Source organism: Tyto alba, unplaced genomic scaffold (genome assembly GCF_018691265.1).
Source record: "Tyto alba isolate M040663 unplaced genomic scaffold, T.alba_DEE_v4.0 Super-Scaffold_27, whole genome shotgun sequence".
Lineage (NCBI taxonomy): Eukaryota > Metazoa > Chordata > Aves > Strigiformes > Tytonidae > Tyto > Tyto alba.
In genome coordinates, this window is record NW_024881301.1 from 18,869,084 (window position 1) to 18,884,110 (window position 15,027).

Sequence of the window (15,027 nt, forward strand, 5' to 3'; positions counted from 1 at the left end):
CTCATCGTCATTATACCACATAATCTAAATCTCTTGTAGGACTACTTGATGGTTCCACAATTAAAAGGTTGTTAGTCACATCATTCCCTTCCCCCGGTTTTAATCATAACTCACATGGTGTGGTACAAGCTACCTTAGACATTTTAGAAATCTGAGGATTACAAAGCTAAAAATGGCAGGATAATAGTATCGTGTGTTTTCACGTGTTTTTGCAGCTACCGACTTAGATGAACAGGAGGTACGATGTGCAGATGTTCGTGCTTTGTTCACATACCAGTAACAGTCCCCACTCCAAAGTCAGTGTGGTTACCACATCTGTCAAAACCAGAAAAGGTGCACTAAGGAGACACAGAGAAATGTAGGCCAGAGAAAACAGTTTTCCTTATAGCACAGCATGCTTCTGAAATCATCCAGGTTTGTACAGATTTACGTTACCTTATAGGGTCTTTGTGTATTGCCGCATGTGATCCCTGTTACAGGGAACAATCCTCATCCCAAATCATATGAGAAGTGTGAAGAATCCCATTAACATCAGCTCTGTATTTCTGCCTCTGTATTGCTTCAATTAAGTCAATTACTTTACACTTAACCTATAATCAGATGGTAGGATTTGTCCTTTGAAAAATAAGTTATCAGGAGGAAGCGCACACCCCTTAGAGCAGACTGAGATTGCAGGATAGGTTAGATAAGAAGGTAAGCATGAGTCATTTTTTTCTTCTCTTCTTATCCCTTCATTTTGACACTGTATTAAATCCTGTTGATAATCCCTCTGCAACTCTTTCCAAATCCACCCATTCCTCTCTCTTCCCAAAGAAAAAGAGAAACTTTTGGCCTTGACCTTGATTTCTGAAAGTGTGCCTTCCAAATGTAAAACTGATCAACTTTACTTAGTGTGTCACTTTGTCCATGCGACCAGCCTGAAGACATTACTAAATCTCTTTTGTATAGTTTAACAACACCAGCATTTGGATTACTATATTCTCTATTTTGGAGAAAATCCAGGCCCACCTTCCACTCACAGGGAACCAGCTGGATGGGCTTCTTGCAGAAAAATAAATAAATAAATAATAATAAAAAAAAATATATATATATATGTGTGTTTGTGTGTGTGTGTAGATATATAGATATAGATATATAGTTAGACATACATATAGATACATAAAACCATTCAGAACAACATGTAGCACTTTTCCACAATAAATATATTTTTATCACACTCATTGTCCAGGTGGGTGGAACATTTAGCAGAAGGTGGTTGTGACTTCAGGTAGTGCAAAATTAGATTTTGAGTTGTCTTAAATCACAGCAGTAACCTATTCCTTTCCCTTCATCCTGCCAGGTCCGTCGGCACTGCAGTCAGTCCAATCCATACCACAGTGCCAGCAAATGCCACACTTTCCCACTGCCAGGAAAAAATAATCTCCCTTTCCCTCTCTGCATTCCCTCCCACTTCAGCAATTGCCCATTTTAGTGTTCTTTTTCATCTGCCAGGTTGTGACTTCTCAATGGGATCCCATGGCAAAAAGTTCCACAGAAGTTCACAAAATCTTTGACACTGTGTGTTGATTGTTTTAAACTTAATGCTTCAGAGCAAACTATTGGCTTCCAATAGATCACTTGCTCTGAGATGCAGTGTCTGTTACTTGTTCCAAGTTTGCTGTGACAGTCATGCTTTTAAAGTCCTTCACCACCTTTTTGCAGAATAAAGAGTCCTGAGCTTTGTAACCTCTGCTTTTAAGAAAACCAGTTGCTGTTCTGTGATATGAATTACTCTTTTCCCTACTTTTCTCTGTCTGCTATATCTTTTTGATAAGGGTGACAGAAATGATACAGTTTCAAGATCTGGAACAGCATAGATATACTGGTATAATAATTACATTTTGTTCTCAATTTCTTCTCCTGAAAATCTAGCATTAGTTTTGTCTTTTTGACTTGTCAAATTGAGTAAATGTCTTCAGAGGATTTTCCTGGTCCCTTCAAGATCTCTTTCCTGAGAAAAAAAGCTTCTTTAGGGTCTGTATTTATGTGTGAAGAGTTGGTATTGTTTCCCCCCCTCATGTAGATTGCTTTGCATTCCCTTTGGTTAATAGATCAGCAGATGATTTGGGAGTCTGAGCATTGTCTGCAAGGTTTTGCAGTCAGTTTTAGCAATCTCCTGTTATTAGTCAACATCATAGAATTTAACAGCTTTGTCCACTTACCTAATTTTCATGACTATGAATCCATTCAGTAGTACAAATTCCTGTATCTGTCTTCATATGTACTTGCTAAATATATCTGACAAACTTATTGGTAAAGATTATGTGATATATTCAGCTTGCATTTAAAGTTGAAAGTAGATAAATTCAGATTAGGAATTAGTTGGAATTTAAAGTAAAAAATCAATTAACTAAATTTTGGGGAAACATGCCATCAAATAACTTATTAAAGTTACTGTTGGACTCTTTCTATCACTAACAATTTTAAAATTAAGAGTGACAGGTGATTAATTTGGAAGGAGATTTTTTTTTGTTAAGTGATATATTCTTTTTCAAACAATGATAAATTCTAGAGCCTGTATTATTCCAAAAGTCAGACTATGTCTTTGGCCTAAAGCCTGTGATTCTATGTCTGTAAAGGCAGCTTTCATGACATTTGTCAAGGCATTGTTAACTCCCAAACCTGCAGATAGCCATTGTAAAAATTACATGGAAAAATATTGGTTAATGATTTATTGTAGCGTACAATAACAAAACCACAAATAATAGTGGAAATGCATCACAGATTCTTTCAAGAATAACTCTGGAAACTGTAAAATGTTCTGATGATTCTTTCCCTACAGTGGTCTACGTTGCCTCAACGAGGTATAGCAAGCAGTTTGATGCTGATGTGCACTATGACTAGGCAGAGTTCCTGAAATGGGGAAAGACCCTTCACCAGGCAGAGGCAGCAGCTGCCAGCCCCTCTTTTTGACCCAGGTCTGAGCCTGCCTCTGCTGAGGTGACAGAAACATGCAGTCTTGGTGCAGTACTCCTGAAGCTCCTGCTGGGCGTGGGACAAGTCCCAGGCAGGACACAGGACCAAACCTTTGCTGCTTTTGAATTGGTCTTTCAGCTTCTATATCAGAGTATGCTCTCCACCCTTCTTTACCTTTGACCAGCTGTGTTAGCTATTATTTTCATATACTTTCCCTCCACAGCTAACCTTAAATTTTAATAACAAATTTGATGAATAGTGGTTTAGCCTGTTCCACAAGATAATATAAACTTAAATATCTTTTTCTTTTATTCTTTTAAAATGTTACAAACATAAAATGCCTGATAACTGAAAAGGGATTAGGGAGAGGAATCTCATTGCAAGTAAGATACAAGATCCTGTGTAGCTCTAAGAATTTATAAAATAGCCCAAAGAGAAGAAGAATCTGATGCTTCTGTATTTTCAGAGGGAAAAAAGGAATTTAGATATATGATTAAAAGATTTTTTTTTTCCTCCTAGGTGGCTTCTGATTTGCCTTGTGCTTCTGCCCCTGAATATGTATATTTCAAGAAAATAATTCTACTTCATAGTGGCATTATTATTTATTTGATATTCAGATCTGGACCCTTTAAAAAGCCTAAAATAAAAAGGTAAACAAAATCAGCTAATAAATTGTCAAGAAATACATGAAACACCCCCCCACAGACATATCCCCTGCCAAAAAAAAAAAAAACTATAAAAAGAATGTTCTCCTGAGGGCAGTATTCCCTCTTCTTATCTGGCATCCTGTCCTTCCTTTTTGCTCATTCACTATCAGGATTTATATTTATTATCTGTTTCTATCTAACTTAGATTGCAAGCTCCTTACAGCAAGGACCTCATCTTCTTACATGTCTGTAATGTGCCATGAACACCTCTAGCACTAAACAAATAATAAGCTCTGCAGATTCAATTTAGTATCCATTTCAATTTGTGGTGAAGGCTCACCATGTTTTCAGAGTGTAAGGTTCATTTCTTTCTCTTAATGGCTGATGCTGGACAAGCATAAATATAAATCCATATTTTTCTGGCTTCTGCTGGAGCAAACTTGCTCATTACAGTTCCTGCTGACAATGACCCTAGGCCAATCTAGTCAAATCCAAGTCTTGGCAGTTAACATTTTCTTGCAGTCAAAATTCACTGCACAGAATTCTTTACATAGCCCTCTTGGTTCTTTGTACTCACCTGTTACTAACACAGTTTTAAGTTTGAATAACCAGAAGATCTCCTTCCAGCAATCTCTGATAGGCCTTAAAGAATCTAGAAAGGACTGTTCAAATGAGAAAATAAAAACTGGCAGTTTTTGTCACTGTGTTTTCTAGCAATCTTTTCCTGACTGAGAGGGAAAAAAAAAAAAAATCTGCTCTCCTGACCACTTAGGAAATGCTTCCTTTGCTAAGCAGCAACTTTCCTGCTTACAGGAAAACTTTTAAAATAAGTTTAATAACTAGAAAACAGTAATGACTTATTTACCTTACTTGGAAAGCTGTCATTATATGAGACATTTCTTTGTTCTGATCAACATATTCTCCTATCATTTCTCCAAAACCAGATTATCAAGCATGCTGAGCTACCATGACACCTTCAAGCAAAAAAACTGACTACCACAACCTCTCCCTAGAATATCTAGAAATCTTTCTTTGACTTTGGGGGTGTGACAGGTCAGTGGTGGGGAGACAAGAAGGAGATTTCCATTTTCTCCAGCTAAAATAGGCTGTGTCACATGGAAGTCAATGTAATGTGTCAACCTTTTCAAGCTCCTTGAAAAAGAGGCTGCACCATCTCAGTTGTAACAATGATGCATGGAAGATGCTTTTGCCCACAAGGTCCAGGCTGACATCAGTTTCTGTTGTAGCCCACAGATGAGGGTGGAAGGATGAGGGGGGATGAAGACTTCTAGTGAAAACCTCTGTTCCAGTCTGTTCCCAACTCTGCATGCTGAGGGAAATTTTGCAATCTTTCCTCAAACAGTATTCACAGTGAATACAGTGGGATTTCTGAATTATCAAAATAATGAATCCAACATTTTTCATCTTTGCCCTCTCTTTCAAACCTGAAGAAGTAGACTTTCAGAGAAATAAGTTAGCCCATAACCTGTTGCTGACTGTTGAGGCTATTTCCTAGATACTCTTTTAACCAAGTGCAGGGGTGTTTGGACACATACCCCTCCACACACTGACCTGGTGGAAGTTGTTACTAAGCAGAGCACAAAAGCTTCAAGGATGTGTTGGAAAATCCTTATCTGTTAAGAATGCAGCATTGTTCTTTTACACAGGTGAGCTGTCACTGAAATTTTCCTCTAGCAGTTTCCACAAGTGTCATCATTACACAACACCAGGTCTTTTTGCTGATAGCTGAAATGAGGTTACTTTCCAGTATTTAAGAAATGTCACAAAGAGCCATAACAGCAACTGGGTAATGTGGTGTTAATAGAATCTGTAACACAATAATTTTTTTTTGCTATATGCTTATGGGTTTTGAAATGTAGGATTATCCCAAAGGCCTCTACTGTACAATGAGTAAAGTGAAGTGAAAAGTGAAAAGCATGCACATGTTACACAGAGTGGCAGACTTTAATGAACAGGCTAGTGTCTGTCACTGTTGAGGGATGGGAAAGTAGGATAGTTTTAAACTCATGCATCTCCTGAGGAAAGAGTGCCCAATAACTTACTAGGCTGCAACAATTTATTATTTTGGAAACTACTTCATAAAATGACAAGATTAAATTATTCAGTCAATGTTGTCAAGTTAGCTTGTGTCATGAATGCACTGATCATATAAAAACACTCAGTGACCTGTTTATCACATTGCTTACTACCTGATACATGGCAGCTGTTGTCCCCAGCACATTTTTTTCCTTTTCCTTTAAGAACACTAATTAATACATTACTGTGATGAATCAACAGCAGTCAACATGTAAAAGCTGGTTGAAAAATTCAGTAAATAGCTTGGTATGCGTTTGGTAATGACACCCTATTGTTTTGCTTAGTCATTATGGGGTAACATACATCAACAACCATATGGGACTCAGTGAATAGTCAATGGAGTTCAACAACCCTTTTTCTGAAAACATTTAAAATAGAAAATATTGTTTCCAGATGCTCAAGAATCATAACATATCTCTTAGTACTAAGATGGTAGGCAAAGACTACGTGCAGTTGACAGAGATGGAGATGTATCTTGGCAGACTCCCACCAGTACTGTGGATAATCCTTCTGAAAAATAATACAATCTGTTAACTTGCCAAGCAGTGGTCATATGGCTTCAACAGAGGTATGGTGAATACAGAGAAGTCCACTAGCTTGTAAAGAAAACAAAAGCACAGAGTTCTTGCAGAGAAAATCTTTTTACCTACTGACACTATTACAAGCTATGACAGAGTTTCTCAATGAAGCTCAACATTAGAACTGTTCAGACATTGGATTTTCCTCCCTCAGTAATTTGTGATTGAAAAAAAAGAAAAGAAAAGAAAAGAAAAAATATATATACACTGAGTTACTTATTTTTGAGTCTCTTAAGAATACATTGAGTCTGAGAAAAAATCCAAAATTTTCTGCAACTTCTAAATTCAAATATAGTAACTAAAATCATTAAAAGCTTGTTGTTTTCCATGCAGAAAATTAATAAAGAATTCTCTGCTTCTTTCCATTTCTTTCTCTCTCTCCCCTAAACAATGGAGAAAAATGTCAACCTCTTCTAATACCAGAAAACCCCAGAAGAAGCACACATAAACCTGGGACATTAAAAGTGAGTTTGTCTGTAAGGATTTTCAGGCCCCACAGCAGCTTGACCCCCTGCCATTGCAGGACACCTTGGGAAGCCCCTGGATCCTGCCTAGAGCTGGAGCCATTTTATGGCACTCTAAAGAGACATTGGCATACATCTATGGGGAAATAAGACAAGAATGGCTAGGCAGACAAAACGGGGAGTCTACCGCTCCAATTACCCAGCATTTCAAGAAAGTAACATTTGAAAAATAAATTAAACTGATCTACTTTTGTCTCTTGTCCCAACCAACAAAATCATGTCACATTCCTATTTTTTGCAACTGAATAACATGGATCTGCATCAGTGTCTTTCACTGCTTTCCTATCCCAGCAGTATGGTTTCCACAGAGCTTACAGGTAATATCTATTGTCTGTTCAGATACGAGATTGTGATGCTATTACTACAAGTCATATTTGGGTTCAAACTATGCAAGGGTCCCTTCTATTTCAGCCTTCTTCAATAACTAATTACACATTTATCCATGCAAAAGGTTTTGTGAGCAGCCTATCATTGATCATAAACTGCCTGTACTCAAATGGATCTTCCTAAAATGGAAAGTGGCTTATAGGATATATATTTACAATTCCATATAATTTGCTGAAATATTTAAGGAGTTGAAACAGAATAACCTGCTTTTAAGAAGAAAAATAGTATCTGTTCTCAAATGAGGTTTTGCTCTAATATTGCAATTAGTAGATATACAAAAATAATTATGAAATAATTAAATGATCAAAGCAGAAATGAAAATTCTTTCCTAAAATAAAAGTTCTTGCAATATAAAGTTATTATGTAATCACATTTTTATGCATGAAAGATCAAGCCATAACTACTAACTTTTCTGATACTTATCCCATATTTACTAAGTTGAATGAAAAAATTATTTAGACCCACACATGCACAGATGCATACATACATATTCAAACAATAATTTTAGTGTGCTGGATGACATTCAGACATATGATAAAATTTTAGCCTGATCTATATGTAGTTCCAAAGCATTGGAAGATCTCAGTCAGAATAATTTCCCCATGCCTTCCTTTCTCCCTTCCATAATCAAAACAACCTTCCCATTCGGCCAGGAGGGTGCAGATGTACAACCATCTCTATGCTGCTAGAAGTGTTGATTTTTTGCCCTTTAATAAATATAAGTACAATAGCAAAGTGAAAGATTAAACCTGGAATGAGAGTTATGGATTTCTTAGTCCTTAGCATCAAAGTCTGGACGTTAGTGTCTCCTTTATTATCCCCACACCACTGTAAAATGAAAACTTCGTATATTTTAGTTGATTTTAGTTTATTGTGCCATAATTATACTGCAGTAATTACAGACTTCAGAGCTTCTGCTTGTTGTTTACTTGGACCAGAATGGAATTTTCACACCCTACAGAACTACTTTTCCTTCAGGTATAATTTGACTTTTCAGGTGGAGGTTTCTTTTCACGGCAGGAATAGAAACTTGCCTCAGTTATGGACAAGATATTGCACAGGAAACTCCCAATGGTACTGTGCTTCCTCCCTATCCCTTAGCAAGTGCATCTTTTTACTCATTCAGTATTCAAGTGATCATGAGAGCTGTTTTGGAAAAAGTAACAATATTTTTTAGAAATTTTAATTGGATTAGATATCTTTTTTTTGCCTTAATGTATAGCAAAGTACATGGTTTCCTCTAAGAGTCATACCAAGTAAACTTGGTTTATGAAATGACCTTCATGTCTTATTTTCCTGTAGCTTATTATAGTTGATGTTTTTTTCTTCTTTAGAACTATGTCTGAATCCCATAATGAAATACTGGAGCAGTTTTGTGGCTTTTGATACCTGGGCTAAATGGAGAAATACGTTTTGTGGATCTTTGTGTACTAAACACCTAAGCATAGATGCTTGTGACTGTGGAACCAACCTCAGGAAGTCATCTCTGCCTTCCAGTCCCGCTTGTTGGCAAAGATCTTAGTTCCACAGCTGCACATACACAGATATAGTTTTATTTAAAAAAACAAAAACAAAACCAAAGGAAAATAAAAAAAATTTAAAAAAAAAGTATATACTAACAGGACTTCATGAGGAACAAAATTGAATATCAGTTTAAATCCTTAAGAAGTCTATAAATGTTGATCCTCTTTCCTTGAGATACATTGATCTGACATGGCACATACAAGAGGTGAAAGTGATTTCACTTGCAAGTGCTTTTAGATCACAACATGTGATTTATCACTGTAAAGAAACCAAGGAACATCTGAAGTATTCAGACTATCCCTTCAATCAAACTAGACAGAGTATGAAGAGGAGCTTCTCCCCATCTGAGATGGTAGTTTGGCATAAAGCAATGATAAAACTGACACAAGCTAAACTTTAGTATGTCAGTGACAAAGAACTTCAGTACTCAGAATTTCATAATACAGATGGGTCTAACCAAAACGGAAGCAGCCCAAACATTTGATACTATTCACATCCAGACTGCTTATCTTGAGTCTTAAGTGTAGTTGAATTTATTCTTAAGAGACCAAGACTAGCCACAGAAGCTACATTTGCAGCTAATGCATAATATATGCTACAGGAATCCAGAAAGCTATTCTGAGTATAAGAAAATCCAGCAAGCACCCAACTTCCCACACTAATAGAAAAGAGCAAAGAGAGAGGATGTATAAATAATTAAAGAGAAAATGCTTGTGGGGTAAGCAGTTATGTTATTTTTTATAATAAAGCTGAAATTTCTAATCATATTAAAATGATTTAAATATGTATAAAACAACTCCATTGAATTACCACTTTATTTCTAACTACTCCTGCTTCCTTTTTTTAGCCAAAATTGCTTTAAGACATTAAGTTATGGCTTTCTACATTACTTTTTAAGAAAGAAATCAATGAAATGATAGATAAAAAGGCAAACTATCCAGCGAGCTATATAAAGCACTACCCCATTTCAGTGATTATTTAAGATGTGGCATAGAAAATTTGGCTCATAAATGTTTTGGTGCATTATTTACATGGAGACAGGTTTCTTCTCTAACAAACTCAAGCATTGGTAATTAAGTACAGGGAGAAACACAGATGCCTATAGGAGTTAAGGCACTAAAATGTATTGAAGAAAGAGTACATATTGAATAACACAGACTTAAAACAAAACCAGAATCAAACCCTTTTACTTTGGAGCCCCTGGAGTGGTATAGCCTCCTAATGAATGCTTTGATGTGCTGATTCTTAACCCTACAATACAAAGCTCCACTGTAAGCATTCACAGTAATGACTATAAGATTATTATAGGAAGAAAAGAAATCCATGCATGTATAGGTTTTTCCATAGCTAATATGTTGCTTTGAAGAACATTCCAAGGGAAATCCAACTTGTCATTTTGTGTGGTTACACACTTGAATTGTTCCTTGATGGCTGTAGACCAAATGGGAAAATAAGCTGGGACTTTTGCCTGTCACCTTGAGTTAATTTGCAGGAAATAAATATAATCCTCATGGTTCTACAGCTATGACAGAAAATTTTGTAAGAAGTATCATCAGGTGAAAATATAAATTCACAAATTTACTTAAAGACATAGTGAATAGTTTCAATTTCAAAATAATTACACTTTTCCCCCAAAGCATAATGCATGCTTACAAACACCCAGCTCTGTGTTGACCAGTGAAATGACAGTTTCTGCAACATCACCAGCATAATTCATGGGAAATATGACATGCACTGGCAAAAAATATTTGTGTTTTACTGAATTTTTTGTTCTTGCTATTTATCTGGCTTCTCTTTACCAACAAATTAATACGACTATCAAATTGATACTGATGTGGAGTAAGTAGCTCCTCATTCAAGAATTTATGACAGAATCATTATCTTAGCATAGGATTTGCTTATGTACTCAGCACAACATAAACGTAAAAAAAAGTCAATTACAGTATAACTGGGAAAGAGATTATAAAAAGAAATTCAACTAAATAAAAAGGATTAATTATGGATTTCATCCTTCATTTAGTTTCATATTTTATTGCAGTGCAGGGTGCCTTAAAGTTCATTTGCACGGCAGCAGAGAACCATTCCTCCATGCATTAATACAGTTTTCCTAAAAAGTTCTATGAGCACAGATTCCAGACCACAGATCATGCCACTTTTGACTTTTTAAATATATTCTAAAAACTAGTATGCTTTAAAATTCTCAGACTATATGAAGTCAAATTAACTTGGAGTTTATTAATTGGAGCTCTGGGAAGTCAAATATTACAAAATGAAAGTAATCTTGTAAAATGAAGCAAGAGGAACATTATTACAGTACAAACGTAAAAAATTTCCAAAATATAAATCATTGAGCTAGAATTCTGTAACTTTTAATTTTGTTATAGTTGATAGAAACTGCTTAGTGCTGTTTACAGTAAGTGAGAATTATTCTTGAGAATGAATTGTGCATTTCTCACCATCCTGCCCCACCCCCATCATCACTGTGAAGTGATAATTACTGTTTCAGAATAAAATGGAGAACAGAAAAAAATCCTCTTCAGAACAATAATTGTGCTACAGGAATAAACACTCAGAGAAGTCAGGTGACAAAATACTGGACTAGGAATGAGAATAACAGGCTGCATTTCCCAGATTTAAAACCAGTCATATACGTATGTGACTGTAACACACTAGGTCCCTTCTCTGACTGTTACTGTTTCATACTCTGTTTTAGACACCTATTTGAGAAATATGGGCCAAGGAACAACTTTTATAATACACAAATACAGCTAGAAAATAAGAAAGAAAAATAAAAGATATCTCACCACTGAGTAAAAAAGGAGAGTCATCAATTAAAATTCTCCAGAAATACAATTGTATTAACACTGTAAAGAATAAAGGAGGATCCTAAAAATAATTGATAAACTATCCTGTAGAGATTTTCAAACTCCTAGGACCAAAATATGGTACCCAGACTTTAGTTTCTGTCACTCCAGGCATCCTTATCCTGGACAACAGGGATTTAGTCTTGCAATTAAATGGAAGAGCAGCTCCATCTATGACAAAATAATTCCCTCCAGTGTTGTACACTGTCTGCTGCTCATAATCTCCCTTGGGTTTTAAAGGGTAAGGGTTGGGGGGAGGGTGTGTGTGGTGTGTTTGGTTTGTTTTTTTGACTGCAGAAGTACAACTTTAGTGGAGATAGTTAACGAGGGCTTTTAGCTGGCAAATTTCAACTGGATCTTGACTAAGATCTGGGTACACAAAGCCTCTTAAAGACCTACAGAATATCGTCTTTATAGAGGTAACTATTGTTTTCACTATCCTCCTGTCCTCTGTAGGTGCTGACCTCCACTTCCCAGCATTGGGAAGCAGTTGTAACATGCTGGCAAATTTCCCAGGCATGAGTGCTGCATGAAAGGCTTGGTCAATGCAGAGGTCAATGCAGCACATCTGCTCCATGGTGCCAGACCTCACCTTCCATAGTAGGAGTAAGTGAAGAGCCTTGAAATAGAAACCAGAGAGACTGAGAGACAAATGCTGCCAAATGAGACGTTTTCACAAATTTGTCTTTTTAATTTAACTTTACATACTTTCTGTTCTGGCTTGTTTTGAAAGAGTTGTTCCCAGGTGGCTGCAACCATCATATGACTTCTCAGCTTCAGTGGGGAAAAACTCTGTATCAGCAGTTCAGAACCTGCTGAAAAACTGATGTCAGGACCTGAGTGGCACCAGCACGCATTAGTGCTAGCTTCAGCGTCATGGGGCTGTGAGGAATGGCAACCTAAAATCTGTCATTAAAGTGGAGATGTATCAAAAATCTGCATAATGAAAGCTTTTGTATCCTTGGTTCAGTAACATCCTCAATATCACTCTTTCAACATAAGGAATAAAGGAGATGAGTTGAACCAGATTTCTGGTCATAACCAAAATACTACAGAGAAGATATAATAAGAAATTAACTTAATTAAAGATTGTTTGCAGCTTGCAAAGGACAATATAGGTTGAGATTTCATGGCCCAGCATCAGAAAACTATTAAAAGTGGTGAGAATGAAGAACAAACCAAAGAAAAGGAAATTGCAGTTGTTTTATACATTTTTTTTACTGATGTTAGTTATGGCATCTGACTCAATTCACACTCTTTGAAAATTTTCATATTATCTCATGTTTACAGGTGCTACATACAAAAAGCTTTTAATTAAACAATTGCCTAGTTGACTTTAAGCCGGTTTCCAAGTAGGAAGTTCCAGCTAGTTTCCAGTGTTGTCTTTTTCTATTATTTATATCTTTAACCAGCTACTAGTAAAATGACCAGTAATTCCATAAACAATGACTAGACACAGAGAAAAGTACTGTGCAGGGCCAATAGCTTGTTGTTGAAGAGTTCAAGAGCACCCAGAGGTTTTCATCATATTCTATCTCCAGATGAAGCAGCAGAGCCACCTTTTTGTCATAGGCCAACTAGCTTCCTATTTTACAAGATTTTGAAGGTAGCTTTGCCTATAGATTTGACATGCCTGTTTTTTCTTCACATTTCTTAAAGTTACATATTGTTTCAGTCTTAAAAATTGAAGTCACTTTTGTTACCTATGAGCAGGACTTTATATCATGCAGCTAGATATTAATATCTTTTGAAAGAACAGGTAATCTTTTCTCTGATATGGATGTTTCTCAAGCCCCTATACAATGTAGAAAGATTTATTGAGCACAAGTCTCTCATTAATGAAATACACTAATTAGTGTCTTGTAATGTGAGAAGTAGAAAAGGAGCTGAAGAAAGGAAAAAAAAAAAAAAAAAAAGACCGTGTTCTGAGGCCTTTTTTCTTTTCAAATTGTTTTTCATGTTTCATCTTTCTTTGTAATAACACCAAGAATTTCCCAACTTGACAGTACTTGGGATAATTAATACTGATTACTGCACTGATTAGTATCATCTAGATAGCAAGATAACTAGCAGAGTAGAAATAGCTAGATACACAATTTTTCAAATACTGTTGCATAAACTCCTTATGGGTTTTGTGTTGTTCACCTCCAGCTTGGCGATGAATTGTTTTCTACTTTCAGAATCACTGAAGTATGCAACTAAAAGCCTACTGTTGCTACAGTAGTGAGAAAGTTATTCTCATGAGATCAAACTCTGATTAAAGGAGTGTCTGCTTGCTTTGAAAACTCTGCAGTTGTTCATTGGTACTATGTCAGATGGCTGATAACATCATGCATACATACATATAGACATACACAAAGATACCTAGTGCATGTGAACTCAGGTTGCAAATGGCTCATGTGTGTAACTTTGTTTACATGTGTTGGGTTTGTCTGGCAGGGTTTTTGGTAGTGGAGGAGGCGGCTATAACAGTGGCTCCTGTGAGAAGCTTCTTGAAAGCTCCCCCAGCTCCAAGTTGGACCCATCTCTCTCCAAGGCCAATGCAATTAGCTATAGTGGCTGCTCCTCTGTGATAATGTATTTAAGAAGGGGAACCTCAGAGGGTGTTGGGACTTGTGAGGAGGAGTTATAAGAAGGCCGAACACCCAGGTCAGTGGAAGGAAAGAGAAGGATGGGTGGGAGAGGTGGGAGTGCCAGGGCAGATCTCCCCTGTATCCTGTGGTAAGACAGCAGGGCCACCCTCCCTGCCACCCATGGAGCTTCATGATGGAGCAGAGGCTGAACTGCCACCTGTAGAGGAGCCCACATAGGATTGCACTTAAAGTAAGCCTGGACTCCAAGGGGAGAAGTGGCCCCCATTGTTGTAGTTCAGCACTGGGATGACTGCAACATGTGGGGTCACCCATGCTGGAGCAGCTTGGGAAGGGCTGCAGCCCATGGGGAGGTCTCATGCCGGAGAAGGTTCATGGAGGACTGTCTCCAGTGAAAGGGGAGCCATGTGGAGCAGGGGAGGAATGTGTGGTATTCACACCTTCCTGTCCTGAGAAGAAAGGAGTGGCAAGCTGACTGTAAGCCCCATCCCCTGCCCCTGGGCTGCTGGGGAAGGAGGTAGAGATATCAGGAGCAGAACTGAACCAAGGAAGAAGAGAGGGGTGGGGAGGAGGTGCTTTTTGAATGCGGTGGTGTTTTTCATTGTCCTGCCTTGTCTGTTAAATGTTGGTTTTGTTAGCATTTGAATTAAAGTGATGTTCTTTTTGTTCCCCTAACCAGGCTGTCTTTTGCCCATGACCATAATGGGTGAGTCACCCCTCTCTGTCTTTATCTCAATTTCAGAGCCTTTCTGCTTCATTTTCTCCTTTCCCAGCACTGGGGGGAGGGGGTGAGCATGGCAGACAGATGTGTGGACATTTGTCTTAAACAAGTCTTGGGACAGAGGAAACCACAAGTAAGA